The 18721-nt window shown below is 46.5% G+C and overlaps 1 long non-coding RNA gene across 1 annotated transcript; it reads left to right on the top strand.

Annotated features, from left to right (window-relative positions):
- The first annotated feature begins 15612 nt into the window (after nt 1–15612).
- LOC309536694 lies at nt 15613–18373 on the top strand. The gene is made up of 3 exons (XR_014221706.1): nt 15613–15789; nt 16721–16802; nt 18315–18373. It is a non-coding gene; the product is annotated as an uncharacterized lncRNA (long non-coding RNA).
- The last annotated feature ends 348 nt before the right edge of the window (nt 18374–18721 follow it).

The following is an 18721-nucleotide window of genomic DNA, read 5'->3' as shown; positions in this document are numbered from 1 at the left end:
GAGAAGAAAAAGGAAACATCAAGCCCTTCTCCATCCCTCTTGACTTTTATCACAATCTAGGACACTTTCGTTGGGCGCTGCAAGAAAGCCAGCAGCATTTTCAATCACATATTCACTTTTCCACATCTCTGAAGACCAGGAAGCTCAGGGCAGTCTTCCATGGCAGCTTCCCTGGAAGCCAAACGCCCGGGAGACTTGCGGTGTGTATGTGTAATGTAAATGTAGAGGATGAACAAGCATTTACGAGGATACTGAATCATGCACACCAGAAGTGCTGGTCCCAAAGCGATTGCGGCTCTGCTGCCGCACACTCAGGCTGCCTCTTTAGTGGCCAGAATCCACAACTGTTCTTTCATACGGCTCAGGAAAATTGGTTTCAGCCCTTGCCTTTGGCAGGCATTTGCAATTTGCATTCCAAGTGCTTGGAGCATCCAACTCTCCATTAGTACTCATTCTCCTCTGTCAGTGATTAAACAACTGCTGGACAAGTCATTTTCCTCCCTGGTTCAAAGGCCCGACAGCAGGCTCCTGGGCTGACACTTTAAAACAATTGTAGCCGATGTGGTGCCTTCCACATTTTGTTGGACTACAGCTTCCGTCATCACTGATCATCTCATGATGACCAAAAATCAAAACGATGGGGACACACACAAGTGAAAACAAGGCTTTCTTCTGATGTGTTTTGTAGAATCATAGAATCGTCGAGTTGGAAGGGACTCCAAGGGTCATCTAGTCCAACCCATGAAACGCTTTGTGGTTCTCAGTTCTAAAACCCTGACTCGTTTGCCTGTGTATCCCTGACACCTACCAGCCACTCAGGCCTGGCACTCTCCATCGCCCAGCCCAATGAAGGTGTGGGAATGTTCAGGGATGCAGGAGAGGATATGTTGTCTGATTATAGCCTTTCCAACTTGTGTTAACAAGTTCACAATTTAGCAGAATAACATCCCCCTTTTTAAACTTGCAGTGGATGCGTTTGCTCAGGCTCGCTAAAGCCTCTATAGTCAAAATAAAAAAAATCCTTCCAGTAGCACCTTAAAGACCAACTAAGTTAGTTCTTGGTATGAGCTTTCGTGTGCATGCACACTTCTTCAGATACACGAAAGCTCATACCAAGAACTAACTTAGTTGGTCTTTAAGGTGCTACTGGAAGGAATTTTTTTATTTTGACTATGGCAGACCAACACGGCTACCTATCTACAACTAAAGCCTCTATAATAACTGTCCTGGTATTTTCCCCTTATTCCCTCATAAAAGATGAGACACGACACAGTCTTCTATAAAAGTATAAAAAGAGTTTACTCACATATCATTCTGTTCACAATAGGATCCCAGAAGGCAGACTTAGCTTAGAAAAGTAACATATACCTAGAAACTATCTCATAAGAAGACAGTCCCTTTGTCCTCTCTTGGCTGGAGGCCAAGAGAGCATCTTTGGCTAAGCAGATGTTGCTTCTTCGATGCATGTAGTCAAAGAGAGAGAGATGGCTGCCCTGCCCTGTGCTTTTGTCGTTACCTGCACAGGTGAGGCCACACCTACCCCTAGTCACATGCAGAGGAAGTCTGTCCCATCCCAGAAGGAAACAGAAAGTTTACCTGCTGGCTGGACAAATATTCCTCCCCATGTGTAAACATGTTCACTCTAGGAATGTTGTACTTGTCTGCTCCTGTGTTTCACATCCCACAGAAGGAACATACAAAAATGTTCTGGGGAAAGAGGCAAAGGAGTTGTGCCCATTACTTGTGTCTCCTTAGGGGTGGTCATGTCACATCCTGTGGCTCACGATTTCAGCAACTTTGCACATAAGAGGCACCCACTCCCTTTTCTTTAGCTCCTCTTCTGTAAAAGCAATAATTGAGAAAGATCAGAAGGAACACACTAGATGAAAAGAAACATGCATCCGTCCCCCGGATTTTGCAAAAAAAGATAAATCCAGAGCTTGGAGTGTTTAATCCTCCCTTTGAATTCCTTCCATAGACCCTGTAACAGAGCATTGCTTATTAATTTTTTTTCTTGTTTTGTTTGCAGCAGCACACCAACCACTCATATATTTCCCCTGGCTTGTGTGTGTGGGTGTTTTGAAAGGAATTTGCAAGGAGGAAATACAATTGTCTCCTCAAGTTTCCTGTCTCCATGTTGCCAGAACCAAGATATTTAACAGCTGGGTTGGAGGGCAGATAAATTATTTGATTATGTGGAGGAGAGGGCTGTCAATGGCTACTAACCATTATGGTTGTGCTCTTCTGGATATCAGTGGCTGGAAGCCACAGGATGGGGAGAGTGCTCTTGCACTCAAATCCAGCTTACAGGTTTTCCACAGGACTCTGACAGGATGCTGGACTAGATGGGACACATCTTATGTTCTTATGCTGTGGGATTATTTATTTATTTATTTATTTATTTATTTATTTATTTATTATTTATACCCCATCCATCTGGCTGGGCTTCCCCAGCCACTCTGGGCGGCTTACAACAAAATATTAAAATACAGTAATGCGTCAAACATTAAAAGCTTCCCTAAACAGGGCTGCCTTCAGATGTCTTCTAAAAGTCTGGTAGTTGTTTTTCTCTTTGACATCTGGTGGGAGGCCATTCCACAGGGAGGGCACCACTACTGAGAAGGCCCTCTGCCTGGTTCCCTGTAACGAGGCTTCTCGCAGTGAGGGAACCGCCAGAAGGCCCTCGGCGCAGGACCTCAGCGTCCGAGCAGAGCGATGGGGGTGGAGACGCTCCTTCAGGTTTAATGGGCCGAGGCCGTTTAGGGCCTTAAAGGTCAGCACCAAAACTTTGAATTATGTGACATGAAAATAGTGCTGCCAATGTGGTGGAGAAGGGCTGCCATAGCAGGTGCAGGCTCACCCCCAGCACTTTTCATTCCAGACCCTGACTCCAATATCTCAGATTCTTTTTGTAAATGTATTTTCAAAAATGAACAGCAAAATATGAAAAAGAAAAGAAGCTAATAATTGTTCCTCCATAAAGAGAGAGCCAAAGCAGCTAAAAGCTATGCAGGCATATAAAAAGGTACATGACAATCAGTCAAAATCCTTCATAGGAGCCAACTTCTAGAGGCCCAGGTCCCTTCTCCCCACCCCAATAAAATATTTGAGGAGGCCAGGGACTCCCCAAAGTTGATACACATTGCCGCTGAAATAGTGTGCATGTGCCACATCTTGTAATCGGTTACGCAGTGCGGGGCTTACCCCCCCAAAAAAAATTATGCAACTTGGCACCCTTGAAATCCTTAGGTCTCCACAGATTTGCCATGAGTCTGGTCTGGTTGTATTGTATGGTCTTCATGATGCATAAGTGAAATAAATGGCTGCCAGGTGACATCAATAGACAATGGGTTCGTTCCATTCCTGGCTGCTTGGACTTGGCATGTCGTTTTCTCTGCCAGAACGACTGTCCAGATCTGAGTACGCCAAGAATCACGAGACACTCTATTGTGGAATGCCAGTTTTCATGGACAGAGCCTGGGCTAGCCTCATGGTGACCCAGCAACTAGAATATCAGCCAAGCAGGAGGGACTGGCGAGTCAAAATTTCAGTACTTGACAGTTAAATGGTTAGCTAGGGGATTCTCTGGGACCTGCGGGGAAAGGAATCTGTAATGATGGGATTAGGGGTTAGCTAGGCAGGGCAATATGGTATGATTCCTTAAGGGGAAAGTAAAAATCCGAGAAGGTGCTAGAAGAGTGTTCCTGTCAGGGACTGGGTAGAGGAGGTGGAGTGCTTTAGACTGCCCTCCCCGCCCCAATCCTGACCTTTCAGGGAGGAGGAAGAGGAAGACAGTATAGATTTACAACAGTGGTTTGCAGGAGGCTACAGCTCAGAGGCAGGTGAGGGGGGAAAGTTGGGAAATAATGGGAGAGGGAGAGGAGGGGGCAGAAGCAGAGTGGCAGGTGGCTGACACAGTGTCTTTAGAAAGCACTCCAGACCCACCCACCCCAGAATCCAGCAAGCCTTAAAAGTAGGAGAGCAAAGAGCTCAAAGACAGAGGGCATATAGCAGCACCCGTAAAGTGACGAATGAGGAAGTGGGAAAGACGGGTGATGGAGAGTCACTTGGGACAATGCCATTATCCAAGAGGCTGAGTTCTAGAGCCTCTCTCTGTAATATTGAAATAAAAAAGGACGGTAAGAAACTTTTCCTTGGCTTTGTACTTCCCTGGGCTACCAGCCAGGAGCCACTGACAGCATCCGGTCAGTTCCTGGTGTAGTAAAACTAGATATTCTAAGTGGAAATAGTCTATCCAGGATAGTTTTAAGGTTTTGGAAATTTTCTGTAAAGAATGTTAGCCTGAAACTAAGCATTTTGCCTCAGATTTATTATTTCTACCCCGCCCATTTGGCTGGGTTTCCCCAGCCACTCTGGGTGGCTTCCAACAAAAGATTAAAAATACATTAATACGTGGGGCATACCTACGGGACCGCCTCTCCTGGTATGCCCCACAGAGGACCTTAAGGTCCATAAATAGTAACACCCTAGAGGTCCCGGGCCCTAAGGAAGTTAGATTAGCCTCAATCAGAGCCAGGGCCTTCTCAACACTGGCTCCGGCCTGGTGGAACACTCTGTCTCTTGAGACCAGGGCCCTGCAGGATCTGATTTCTTTGTGCAGGGCCTGTAAGACAGAGTTGTTCTACCTGGCCTTTGGCTTGGAGTCAATTTGATTCCCTCCCCCTCTTTCTTTTTTCTTTTTTCCTTTTTCCTCCTGTGATGAGGCTGCATTTTAATGTTTCAATGTTTCAATGTTGTATTTTAATCTTGTTTTTAAGTTGTATTCATTCAACTTGTTTTTATTATTGCTTGTTAGCTGCCCTGAACCCGGCCTTGGCTGGGGAGGGCGGGGTATAAATAACAGTTGTTATTATTATTTATTATTATTATCAGTCATTAAAAACTTCTCTAAACAGAGCTGCCTTCAGATGTCTTCTAAATGCCATATAGTTGTTTTTCTCTTTGACATCTGACGGGAGGGCATTCCACAGGGTGGTTGCCACTACCGAGAAGGCCCTCTGCCTGGTTCCCTGTAACTTCACTTCTCGCAGTGAGAAAACCTCCAGAAGGCCCTCAGCGCTGGACCTCAGCGTCTGGGTTGAACTATTGGGGTGGAGATGCTCCTTCAGGTACAAATGGACACAGGGCATCCTTCACACCTGTCCTCAGGTCCATAATCAGAATCAGCTTGCCAGGTGGGACATAGCCACCTGGCATTTGGGTCGCTGTTGTTTACTGGGACGGGTGAGAAAGTCAGTACAGTGCAAATACAGCATCAGGGGTGCCAGATTGGCTCCACCTGTGTGTTTGCACTGTGCCAACCTCCCAGCCCCCAGCCTTCAGGTAAGCAACAGCAACCCACTTGCTTGGGTAGCTAGCCTAGCAGCTCTGTCCCACCCGGTGATCCGCTTCTGCTCTCAATCTAAAGAGAAATGACACACAAGGAAAAAGGAAAGGGAGGGAGAAGGGAAAAGCAAGCTCGAGCATGTGTTCTTAATGTTACAGTATTTATAACCCAGTTATAAAGCTCTGCCTCTGCTGATGGATTGACTATCATAGCTGTGAGTGCACACATCATTAATACTGGAAGAGGATAATGGCAAGCAATTGCCATCAGTTGGGAAGATTACCTGTGTATGCATTTCTCTTGAAGAGGTGCCAAATGGAATTATTCCAGGTTCAGCACTCTTGCCAGCTGTAGTGGAACACTTACGATTTGCTGTGTCTTGCCCTACTCTGACCCAGCTCATCAATTTCACAAAGAGTGCTGTTCCATCAAGCATGGATTCGGCTGTGCTGAGTCCCATGAGAAGTGACAGCAGCTTCATCGTCTTCGGATGACTGAAAGATGACGAGGTTCTCCAAAGTCTTAGTTGCCTCTGGCAGGTGACCTCATTTCAATGGTGGAAATCTAACCATTTCTCATCAATCACAGTAAAGAGAACAGAACCTCAGATACTTTTCCTACCAAGACAGGCTGGTCCAGACTGAAATAAGCACTACCACTGTGGAGCAAATGGGTCAAATTGCGAGACGGATGTGGTGGGTTGGTTCTTGGACTAGGTCAGGGGAGAACCAGCTTCAAATCAGTTCTCAGCTGAAATGAATCAGAAGGCATTTTTCCTGAAAAAGATTTTTTCCCTATTGCTCACCTTTCTAGATTTTGTTTTAGAAAATAAGATCACTTGGCAGGATTTTCTTAGGCTAATACCCATCATGCATGTGGGGTGACCACCATACCCTGGAATGATGCCTGTTCTGCCACCGATGCTGATTTTCAGGTAAAGCTCCCCATCCCTCTGAATTCTTCTTTTCTCCAGCTTCCCCACCAGCGCACTCCAGACCTGGGGCTCAGATTTAGGGGAAACAACATATAGTTTCTATAGTTGGGAACTGCTGCATCCTAAGACCTCTCTAGTTCCTGAGCTTTCAACCTTTCCCAGTGGTGGCTGGTGGTAGGGTGGAGGGCAAGGAACCCTACAGTAGGTGGCACCAGAGCCAATGACAGGCAGAGCCTGTCTAGTTTTCTCTCTATCCTCCTCTGTGCTAACTTTTCCAACTGCAAAACCGAAACTAAGGAGGGGGAAGGAGACAGGCAGTGCCACCTCCCTGAACTGCTTAGATCTCTTCTGTGCTTCAGCCTCACTTTCTGCAATACCCGTGAGCACATCAATATGACAAGGTATATCATCCCACATGTCATATTTCAGACTCCTTTTGGCTTGATCTTGCCAAGCTTGCATTGAGCCCCGAGGCACAATGACTCACCCTGCTTTTTTGAACATGGACGAGGAGGTGAAGCTTGACTTCAAATTCTTCCAGGCAGCTGGGAATTATCCTTGCTTCAGCAGCCCTCAGATGCAGTGGCGGCGTATAGGTCACTGATACTGATGCAAAGCTAAAGGGGATTTTTTCTTGGAGCTCAGTCCCAGGAATGCTGCACCCAGGTCCCGCCTGCAGGTAGGCATAGAGGAGAAATTCAACTCAATTAACCTTTAATGGGGAACTCAGCAGAGCTGCACTTTTTGAAACAATATGCAAGCTGAAACGTAGCCACTGTTTGAAATTTGCACTTTTCTGAGTTTTGCAATTCAGTTCTCCCATCAAGATGTGGGTGCAAAAACGCATATCCTGGGATAAAGTGTAAAGGCATGTATTAGTGAAAAGAACATGCAGAATGCATTCATTATATTAGGGGAAGCTGCTTTGCAAAAATGCCTATGGTAGGCAAATTTGCATATAAACATGTGTATATTAGCACTACAATTCTACTTAAGGTTCATAAGAACTTGTAAAAAATGCAAACTGATGTGGAAATGTGGAGAGCTGCATTTGAGATTGGGGAAAAAATGAGAAATAGAAAGAAACTGAAATGGACAGATTCCTTACCCTTGATTCACACAGCATTGTGGTTGCAGAGGTCCTTTTTGGACCCCTTATCCTCATTCTAGAATTTGAAGCTTTTGTGAGGATTCCAAAATGGAACTGGGGAGGGGAACACCCAAAAAATCTATTGGACAGGGATTTAGTTGGTCACTGTAAAAACAGGATACTGAGCTAGATGAGCCATTGGTCTGTTCCAGCAAGCTTTTCTTATGTTATTAGGCTGTTGCAGCCCTTGACATTAAAAAAAAAAAAAAGTTTTCCCACCACTGCTCTACAACCTCAAGAAGCATGACTTTGCTCATGCAGGAATCCTGGGTCCAATTTAGATCATCCCAGATCTGGAGCAGGGGCCTCTGCCTCTAGTCATCACTAGCCGAGACCACCATCACTAGCATGACATCCTCCATTGCGACCGTGGGTTTATGTGCAGAACCCAGGCGTGACTTCTCCAGCAGATTGCAGAGGTGTCCTGGCGAAGGCACAGAGGCAGCTGATAGAGATGGCAAGCCGAAAACGCCTTCTCCACTGCTATTTGTAAACACTTCTTGCACCGATACCAGTAGCCGCTGTGTAAAGCAACAGCTGCAGGTAGAGATTTGGCAGCTGGCAAAGGGGCTCAGAGCCCAATGCCAGATTCAGTCATGGGGATGAGTAACTGTTCCCTGTGTACAGAGTGAAAGACTGTTGTTGCCATACAGAACAAATCCAGGGGGAAGGTAGTTGTGGAAGCATCCTCTCCTGGGGCTGTGTGCTGTGCAGGTGTATGAAACTTGCTGGAAAATCCAGGAGTGCGCAAAATTATGTTTTCCTGTGGTGATTTTGCAGAAATCAGTGAGGGGAGGGGAACTAAGTTGTGGAAGTTTTGCTACAAAAGGGCTGTGCTTGCACAGGTGACTTTAAAAATAAAGGATGGACATTTGGGTGGGTGCCTGTTTACACACACAACAACAACAATACTGTGCACCTCATGGGTAGTGGGACCTGGTGTGTGTGTGTGTGTGTGTGTGTGTGTGTAGATGAACAGCACTGTGGATGAGGCCTGCAACAAAATGTTGCAGTATGGAACTCTCCTGTTCAGTATTCCAGTGAGCCAGCTATGCCTTCACATAATCGTCAAATTGCAGGGTTGGAAGGGACCCCAAGGGTTAATTAGTCCAACTCCCTGCAAGGCAGGAATCTCGACACCCCATCCAATCTGGAACCATACTGGACCCTGCTTAGCTTTCTTTCAGCATACTCCATTCTATTTCCCTTCCCTGCCTTTTTCCATTCCTAGCACAACCACCAAGAGACACTTGGTGCATTCTGTGGCTACTGAGCATGCTCAGTCTTCACTGGACTGTTTGGTGTTTGCTTTTTGGTTTCCCCCACTCCCCCACTCCACTGCAAAGACGCTTCCTACTTCTGCAAACCCTGGGCATGCTGATTCCTTCCTCTTGTGTTGCCATAGTGTTATTTTGTCTACTTGGTCATCATATTTGGTGGTGTCCATTGGAACTGCTAAGGTGGAAGGCGGAGAGACCAGTGACAAATGGAACCAGAGCCAATGACTAAGAACATTGCTGTGTTGAGTCTTTCTGTTCAGGGTTCTGACAGCCTTTGGAGGAAAATATACTGTGGTTACACACAATGGATCCGGGCAGGGTTTCCCTGAACTTGGGTCTCCAGCCATTTTTTTACTACAATTCCCATAATCCCTGACCACGGGTCCTACTAGCTAGGGATGATGGGAGTTGTAGTCCAAAAACAGCTGGAGACCCAAGTTTGGGAAATGTTGAATTAGGGCAATGGACTCTTGGCAGTACTTTTTCTTAACACAAGTGAGATGCATGTATGTTCCCACCAACCAGCCAGCCAGCACATGTCCTCTTCAAAATACTCTGCTCCAGTTTTCCTCCCCTACTCCAGTTTTCCATCCTCCCCCACCCTACAGACACTTAGCATTCTGTTACCAGTGAACATGCTCAGTCCTCATTAGAAAGGGTGTTCCCCTTTTGTTCACCCCCCCACCTCCAAAGACTGTTCGTTGCATGCCGATACCTTTCTTTTGTTTCTCTGTGTCCCATTTTCACTCCAAAACCATTGGCCCACAGCAGCTGAGTTCGCTGCTTGACAGAGTCATTGTTTCTGGCATGGGTTCGAGGCTGTGCCTTGGCTGCAATGAAGCCCTGATGTGAAAGTGCCCTTAGGAAAACAGGAAATCCACATAAGGTAGCTTTGCGTAACTGACAAGGGTTTTATCTGAAAGAAGGCATGGGATCTAATTGTATTAAAACAGCAAGACGGATGGCTCATCAGTCTAAGCTTAGCTCTCATTGCTCTCAGATGACATATTCACCGGCGGCAAAAGTACATTGTAGTGCTCCAGCGTCAACTTCCATTAATTTTGCAGCTGATTAAGTGCCCTTTTAGTCAGGTGACGTTATATGGCCATGATTTGAAGGGGGGATTCAATTCAGTTTGCATTTAAAGGCAAACCTACCTGATTCGCACTTTCTGAAACAAGGCCCAGCCAGCCACCCTTCAAAATGTGCACTTCCCTGGATTTGCGATGTTGTTCCCAAGCCAAGTCACATTCATAGAAATGCAAATACTAGGGTATAAAGAGCGCATCAAAATGCTTCTGTTGGTGAAAATAGCACTAAGAGAAATTGCTTTGCAAAAATGTGTATACTGGGCAAAATTACATGCCAACATGGGTCTATCAGGAAAAATTCATGGATGAATTTACATGAGGATGTGGCAAAATGGAGAACTGAATTAAGATTGGAAAAATGAGGAACCGTGAGAAACCAACATTTTCCAATACCTAGTGATTTTTCAGATGACCACGTCTGCCACCTAGGGAGGAGTACCAGGATGGTACCCCAAATGAATTCACTGCACATTTTGGAACTGCAAAGCATAGATTGCAGATGCCTGCTTGTGAAGGTCCTCACCATGGGACTGAAACTGCCTTGGTTGCGCTGGTTGATGATCTCCGGCGGGCTAGGGACAAAGGTGAGAGCTGTTTCCTAGTTATGCTGGATCTCTCAGCGGCCTTTGACACCATCGACCATAACATCCTTCTGGACCGTCTAGAGGGGCTGGGAGCTGGGGGCACTGTCATACAGTGGTTCCACTCCTTCCTCCTGGGCCGTGTCCAGAAAGTGGTGGTGGGGGATGAGTGTTCAGACCCCTGGGCTCTCACTTGTGGGGTGCCTCAGGGTTCTGTCCTCTCCCCCATGCTTTTTAATATCTACATGAAGCCGCTGGGAGAGATCACCAGGGGGTTTGGACTGCGTGTTCATCAGTATGCAGATGACACCCAGCTCTACCTCTCCTTTAAATCAGAACCAGTGAAGGCAGTGAAGGTCCTGTGTGAGTGCCTGGAGGCGGTTGGAGGATGGATGGCAGCTAACAGATTGAGGTTGAATCCTGACAAGACAGAAGTACTGTTTTTGGGGGACAGGGAGCGGGTTGGTGTGGGGGATTCCCTGGTCTTGAATGGGGTAACTGTGCCCCTGAAGGACCAGGTGCGCAGCCTGGGAGTCATTTTGGACTCACAGCTGTCCATGGAGGTGCAGGTTAACTCTGTGACCAGGGCAGCTGTCTACCAGCTCCACCTGGTACGCAGGCTAAGACCCTACCTGCCCGCGAACTGTCTAGCCAGAGTGGTGCATGCTCTAGTTATCTCACGCTTGGACTACTGCAACGCGCTCTACGTGGGGCTACCTTTGAAGGTGACCCGGAAACTGCAATTAATCCAGAATGGGCAGCTAGACTGGTGACTGGGAGTGGCCGCCGGGACCACATAACACCGGTTCTGAGAGATCTGCATTGGCTCCCAGTACGTTTCCGAGCACGATTCAAAGTGCTGGTGCTGACCTTTAAAGCCCTAAACGGCCTCGGTCCTGTATACCTGAAGGAGCATCTCCACCCCCATCGTTCAGCCCGCACACTGAGATCCAGCGCCAAGGGCCTTCTGGTGGTTCCCTCATTGCGAGAAGTGAGGCTACAGGGAACCAGAGGGCCTTCTCGGTAGTGGCGCCCGCCCTGTGGAACGCCCTCCCATCAGATGTCAAAGAGATAAATAATTACCTGACATTCAGAAGACATCTTAAGGCAGCCCTGTTCAGGGAAGTTTTTAATATGTAACGCTGTACTGTTTTTAACACTGATTGGGAGCCACCCAGAGTGGCTGGGGAAACTCAGCCAGATGGGCGGGGTATAAATAAATTATTATTATTATTATTATTATTATTATTATTATTAATCCACTCTTCTGCTGCAATCTGCATCAGGGGCTCTAGGGACATTCCCACATAGCAGGAGAGAATTTCCCACCACAGCTCACATCAGATTCGCTTGGAAATGAGCTGAGCTATTTCCCCCAAACACTGAGAAGTAGCTCAGCTGTTTTCTGAACCAACATGAATTTTCTCATTCTTTCTAGGTAATGTTAGAAAGCAGTTAGTATGACCAGTATCCATCAAAGCTTGGGACCCAGAGTCGGAGGCTGCAGGGGCATCAAATGGGGAACTGGGTCTGGGTCGGAGCTGACTGCTGCAGATAGAGACCATTGCACCTGACAAAGTTGGACAAGAACTCTCAAGGGAACCTCCCAGGTTATCAGGGCTTCTGGGGCCAGAGCCTGGACCTTCACAGACAACTTCCCCTGAGCCAGCAGAAACAGATGCTTCCCAGTGCACATCACCAGTCTGGCAGCACCAGGAGCACACCAGGGGGAAGGCCGTGGAAAGAAGGAGGAGGAGGCTGGCCCTTTAGGGCTCGGAAGTTCTCTCAAGTGAGTGGAGACTGAAGGAAGTTGTCTGCCTCAGTCTGCTCCCAACCTTTGGCTGGAACAAGTTGCTCACCTGGAGCTGTCCCTGGTCCTTCAGCCTTGCTACTTTCCCTGGGTTTCCAGCATTGGACCAGAAATCGACAGCAACCTTTTTCAAAAGCTGGACCCTGGAAAAACTGTTGCAGTGGAAAATTCATCCCTGCAGAGGACTTTGGGGGCATGAGGGTCTGTGTGTGTGTGTGTGTATGTGTGTGTGTGTGTGTGTGTGTGTGTGTTTCATAGTGCTGTGTCAAACCCTACAGTCAGATTTGTACATAAACTTTATCCCATGTGAAATGGACTGGGTATTTTTTTTCCTTCCTGCCTCTGGATGCTTGAGGATATATATATATATTTTAATTTTTGCAGTGTTTGCACTGTGCTAATCAAAATAGACTCCTGGAGCAACGACAAATGTATTGCTGCGTGCCTCTTTGTGGCCCAGAGACTGCTTGGTCAGCTCCGTCTCATTAAAACTTATGCCATACATAAACACAATTATGAGTCTTTGAGGTGCTGCAAGACACTGCTGGGGTTTTAAAGTTTTTGCTATTAACAGACTCACAGGCCCTCTGGAATTTGGCCAATGATCTTAGGAGTGATGGGAGTTGTAATCCAGCAATTTTTACAGGGCCTTAGGTTCTCCAACTCTGGTCTAAACAATGCCCATTTTATTCAGGAACTGCAAATGCACTCTTGTGTTATTTTGCCCCTGTGAATGGCTGTCTAGCATACAGGGAGGTAACATTGTTATTGCTGCACTGATAGCAACAGGTAAAAAAACAACCTTTAGTTTGGTCAGCCTTAGGTGGAGTCCAACATGACAGCAGCAGCTTTGCCTTGACCCACCTGGGATGTCCTCATAACCCACCTGGGGTTCCCAAGCACCTATGGTACAATAAAGAGCAACAGTAACAACCAAATAAATACAGGTCTCTTGCAATATGTTCCATAAACTGATACATGCATACACAGGGAAGACAGAAACAAGGAACGCAAAGAAAGATGGAATCACATTACTAGTTTGTTGAATCTCTCCAGAAATCAGTATGTAAGGCTGGTGGTTTGGGGACCTACAGACAAGGAACTGATAAATAGGAACCATACATTTGTAAATGCTTCAGGTTTAGCCAGACCCTTAGCCAATTTTGAAATTGTGGATTGGATTTTCTAAGGAGGCTGATCTTCAAATGCAATCACACCAGTTGCAAAAAATTCTGAGGACGTTTTCCATCCTCCCACCACTGCTATTCTGACAGCTGCTAATAAAAGAATAACGAGGTCTTTATGGAGCAATTTGGGACCAGTGAAAAGTGAGAGTAAGGCTAAAGAAGGAGATTTGAGAACAGTCTGATTAGTGATTTGGGAGAGGCAGTTAGATCCCAAAACCGAGTTATTTACCACCACACAAAAGCCCTGGATAGAGCAACTTCTCCAATAGCAGTGTATTAGTCGTGAATTCTGCATTATTAGTTGTTATGTGATGCTTCCTCAATGCAACCATGTTACTGCTTTCCAGAGGAGTCACATAGCACAAAAGCAGGACAAAAATATCTTGGAACATTTGTGGTGTAAGACGTTATGGGATTTCAGCAGAAGGCTATGGGCTTTGTACTGATTGGAAACAAAGCAATGCAACCACCCCAAACTTTTTGCATGCATAAACAATATTAAAAGCAGGATGGTGTTGGCATGCATCCAAGGAAACGGGGGCAATTGGCGTATGGTGTATGGATGCCCTGATAGCATCATGAGCACAAATCATTACTCAAGCACAATAAACAGAACAACTGGAGCCACCCGATGTCTATTGCATCTCATTTCCAGGAGGATTTTTTTGAAAGGAAAATGTAGTAGTTGTCATTTTTAATTGAAATGTTTACAAGGTGGTCTGAGCACTGATTCCTTCTTGTTACTGGTATTAGATGACCACAGTGGCTGGCACAGATGGTTCCTGCTGCATTGAGTTGGAAGCCCATCTCCAATTCCCCCCAGGACCATAGGGACACAATGATGTCCTTCCACTCTCTGGAGGGTTGTATGGAATGGAATACGGACCCCTGGGAACAGTCACCTTCTCTCTTCCCCAATCTCCCTGCAATTTTCAACCTGCATGGCAGGAGTTTTGCATGCTAGCCATCCGAGGCAGCTACTTCGGAAGGAAGGAAGGAAGGAAGGAAGGAAGGAAGGAAGGAAGGAAGGAAGGAAGGAAGGAAGGGCAAGCCCTTGGGCTACCTTGTTTTGGACTCTCCCTGCAGTGTGGATTCCATGCCAGTGTGGTGTAGTGGTTAAGACTGGTAGTCTCGTAATCTGGGGAACCGGGTTTGCGTCCCCGCTCCTCCACATGCAGCTGCTGGGTGACCTTGGGCCAGCCACACTTCTTTGAAGTCTCTCAGCCCCACTCACCTCACAGAGTGTTTGTTGTGGGGGAGGAAGGGAAAGGAGAATGTTAGCCGCTTTGAGACTCCTTCGGGTAGTGATAAAACGAGATATCAAATCCAAACTCTTCTTCCTCTTCTTCCATGCAGACCCACATCCAACCTACACATTAGCCCAGAACGCATAAATCAGCAGAGTCTGCTTTCAAAGCTGAACTCCAAATTCCTCCTCTTTCCCTACAAATGACTGTCTATTCCTTTTGCCAGGCAGACGGCATGTTAATGACTCAGAAAAGGGGGTAGGCAGTTTCCTTAATGGCTGGGAAATGGCTGGAGGTCTCTCTCAAGTGTCCTAAGCTTGGAAGGTGATGCACCCCTGTGGCCGGAGAATGACATGCCTGTCTCTTCAAAATCCAGGGGTCTGGCACAAAATGGAGGAGCGAGTGTGTCTGTGTGGTGGGTTAAATGAGAGTGAAACAGGAAGGCAGAGCAAACTGTTCCTGCTGTGGTTTCTCTCCCTCTTTCAGTGCTGTGTCCCGTGGTGACCAGGGTAATGGCCTTGGAAGACACCCAGTCACCTGGAATATGTGAATAGCAATGAGGTGAATGAACAGAATCCATAGAATTGTGCTTAAACCAACCAAAACCAACCCTTGTTTATCTGGAATTAGAGGAAGGGCCATAGCTCAGGGATGGAGCACCTGCTTTCTGTGTAGAATGTCTCAGGTTCAGTCCTTCGTATCTCCAGGCAGGGTTGGGAATGTCTTCAGTCTGGAGCCCTGGGAACCAGCTGACAGTCAGTGTAGACAATACAGGGCTAGAGAGGCCAATGCTTGTGGGGGATAGTCAAAGGGCAGTCAAACCAACAATTCATTGCCTTGCTAGATAAGCACATGATAGGAGCTGGAGCTCACAGGGTTTTCCTGTAAGCTTGCTAGAGAGACCTCTGTGAGACACTCCCACTGTGCTCTGACTAGGGGAGGCTCTAGTCATATAAAGTCTTCTTACCTGCCCGAGTACATCCTGTTTTGCCTCTCTTCACTGTTACCTCTTCATCTCATCACCAAGCCAGAAAGGTGAGAACAACTGCCAAGCTCAGACTCCATTTCAAGTTAGACTAAAATATGTCTGTGTAACCAAATTACAATTTTAACCTGCCTGAAGAAAGATGCTGCATCTGTCATTCTGCAACAGAAACTCTGGGTGAGTCAATGTTATTTTCACCTTTTACAATAACTGTTTGTGTGATTGTTGTTCTAAAGGGGGAGAAAAGGAAAATCCAGTCTGCCTTAAAGCACCTTGGATTACTTAAACTAAAAGGCTAAAACTAGCCTATCTAAGCTTCCCTTTTAAGCTGCAAAGGGATGGCACTCTGCTGAACTTACAAACATGAGGAAGGAAGGATAAAATCCAATGCATATATCTTTTCCTGGCATCTGTGCACATCCCTACAGCTCTGACTCAGTATAAGGAAACTCACTGTGTCCCCAGTACATGGAACGTTGCATACCAAAGCAAAAGTCTCTGCCCCATGGAGCTTACAATTTAAACTAGGGCAGCAGGGGTATAGCTTACCACCTGAAGTGTTAGAATGGACGGAGCCAGAAAGAAAAGCCAGAAACATCAGCCATGATCCGTTTGCACAGGGCTTCGCAAATAGTTTGATCTCAAAAAAGGGTTGGCCATGCAATAATAAATTATTCTCTTTTTAGCTGTTTGTGAAGGTGCTTCGTGCTTCAGCTTCCTCTCCTCTGCCATTTCCATCTCTGCTCTGCTCAAAGGCCTTTTTTTGTTTTGTGTTGATCAGCTGGATTCCCAAGAAGTACAAAAGGAAATTCATCGATGGGGCTCTGAGCTATGCTCATGCACACCTGCAGCAAGCTAAACGAGAAGCGAAGCAACCTTACAAGCAGCAGAGCAAGACGGGGGATCCTCTTGCTCACTTTCATATGCCTGAGCCTAGACAAACAATAGCTTAACAGCACAGTCATGTGGAATGATGTGCTCAGCCTTTCCACCAAAGGCCCTCTCTTGCCTCCCTTCCCCTTCCCCTCCCTGCCTGACACTCTTCTTGTTGCTCCTGGTCTTAAGCAGAGCATGTATTTTTAATGTCTCCTTCTCTAATGAGGTCCAGAGCAGAGGGGAGGCAAAGGCTGGAACTGCTGACACCATTCAAAGCCTGTGAAATAAATCAGCAAAGTGGAAACAGAAGTCAGGTGAGAATGCTATGCCAGTCAGCTCAGCTACAGGCTTCACTTGAGCCTAGGGGTGGAAGAATCTGTCAATTTCACTTCTCTCAGTTTCTCATTATTTCTAGCCTTAAATTCAGTTCTTCAAATTTCTGCATCAATTTGTGATTTTAAAAAAAATCATGAAAATCTATCTGTGTTTTGGTGTGCGTATCTGCTAATTAACACATCTTTTATGCTGGTAGTTCCAGTGTACACAATTTTGCAAGTAATTTCCCCTAATAATGCATTTTCTGTGTTGCTTTTACAAACGCATTCATTTTTACAAACGCTTTCCTCTATTATGTGCATTTAAAAAAACATGGTTTGATTGGACAACTGCATCGCAAAATTTGGATATGTGTGAAGTTTCAAGGTAGCTGTAGTTCAGTTTGCATTTTGTTTTGGAAAGCATGAATTTGACAGATTTGCCTTTATTATTTATCCAGCTATTCATTCACTGTATTTGTTAGTTGCAGTAGCATACAATCCGTTGCACCGATCTGGGCCTGATCATTGGGCCCATAACATCTCTGGTGCAGTTAACATGGTGTGACATCTCCAGGGTTAATTCCGATGATTCATTGGGTTTGATCAGGAAACAATCCCATTGATGCCGCTCTGCAGAGAATGGAGGGGACATTAAACAGAGGGGAATCTGTGACCGGTTCCAAGTAAAGCGCTTTGCTTTGCTCCTGGGTTCTCCAGGAAGCCAGATGAAATGCAAACAAGCAAGCTGCCAGCAAAAGGTAATTGCACCCTTTCTCCAAAGCAAAGAAATCATTTTAATGGCTGCAAAGCCCCCTTGCATGAAAGCAGAGCATTAACGCCCATTAGGGACCAGAGTTCTCTTTAGCCTTGCCTTGTTTGCTCCTGATTGGAACTAGTGGGTTATCTTGTAGGGCTTTTCAAGAGCTGCATAAAATTAAGGAAAGGGGATGTCTCGAGCCCCACAGTGCTGTTAGGATCATCTTTGCGTTGGCAGGCACCAACACAGGAGGTAGAAATTATTGGGTGATGGTGAATGGTGGGAACCTGGGTAGAAGATGTGGGGTGGCTCCTTTCTGCTGTAACTTCAGCCACTTTGGATGGGGGAGCAGGTTTGTCGGCTCCCCCCCTCTGCTGGCTTGGAGGAGGGTTTGGAGCAGCTATGGGGGTAAGGTACAGCTGGAAGCAGCAGAGACTGAATAGGAGCCTGGAAAGGAAGGTTCTGCGAATCAGGTATCGCTTTCACAAATGGGAGCACTCCTTACCCAGCCCAAAGGAGCCCATGTTTGTAACACCAATGTTCCTGCAAGGTGAGCGAGTCTCGTTAGTGAGCACGCCATACCTCCCCTTTTGGTGAGAGGGGCAGAACCACTTGTTGGGACATCTTCATTGCTTCCACCCAGGCCTGAACATCTTACCTTGCTCTTGAACTTCTGAACCATCACTTCTGAGCCTTGTGACTGCTGCCTGTACTGTGGTTTTCCTGAATAATGATCTCTTACTTATCTGCAGGTAAGAGCTTCTGAGATGGGAGCTGTGACAACGGCAAGCTGTGCTCAGAGCTGTTCTTGCAAATCTAAGCATAGTAGCCATGTCTTACAGCCACCTTCTCCAGATGATGCGATTGTAGCTGTACATATCAGGGCTGTGAACTGCCCCACCCCACGCCATCCAATCCAGGCAGTCCAGGGAGTTCTTGGAGCTCAGCAATACCCCCCCTACTGGAGTAATGGGGGCAGGGCTTACACTGACCCTGGTCCACCCAGTGGCAGGCAAGGTCAGAGACAAAAGTGGGTGTAGCAATGAAGGTAAATCTTTCCTTTGTACAGTTGATCTCCTTCTATTCTCATCCACATATCCCTCTCTGTCCCCCACCCAGGCAAGCAAGTGACAATTATCAGAGTGCAAGGACACACTCC

Source organism: Podarcis vaucheri (assembly GCF_965113315.1).
Source record: "Podarcis vaucheri genome assembly, chromosome: 7".
Taxonomy (NCBI): Eukaryota; Metazoa; Chordata; class Lepidosauria; order Squamata; family Lacertidae; genus Podarcis; species Podarcis vaucheri.
Note: the sequence above shows the minus strand (reverse complement) of the source record. Positions and strands in the feature narration are given on the sequence as shown.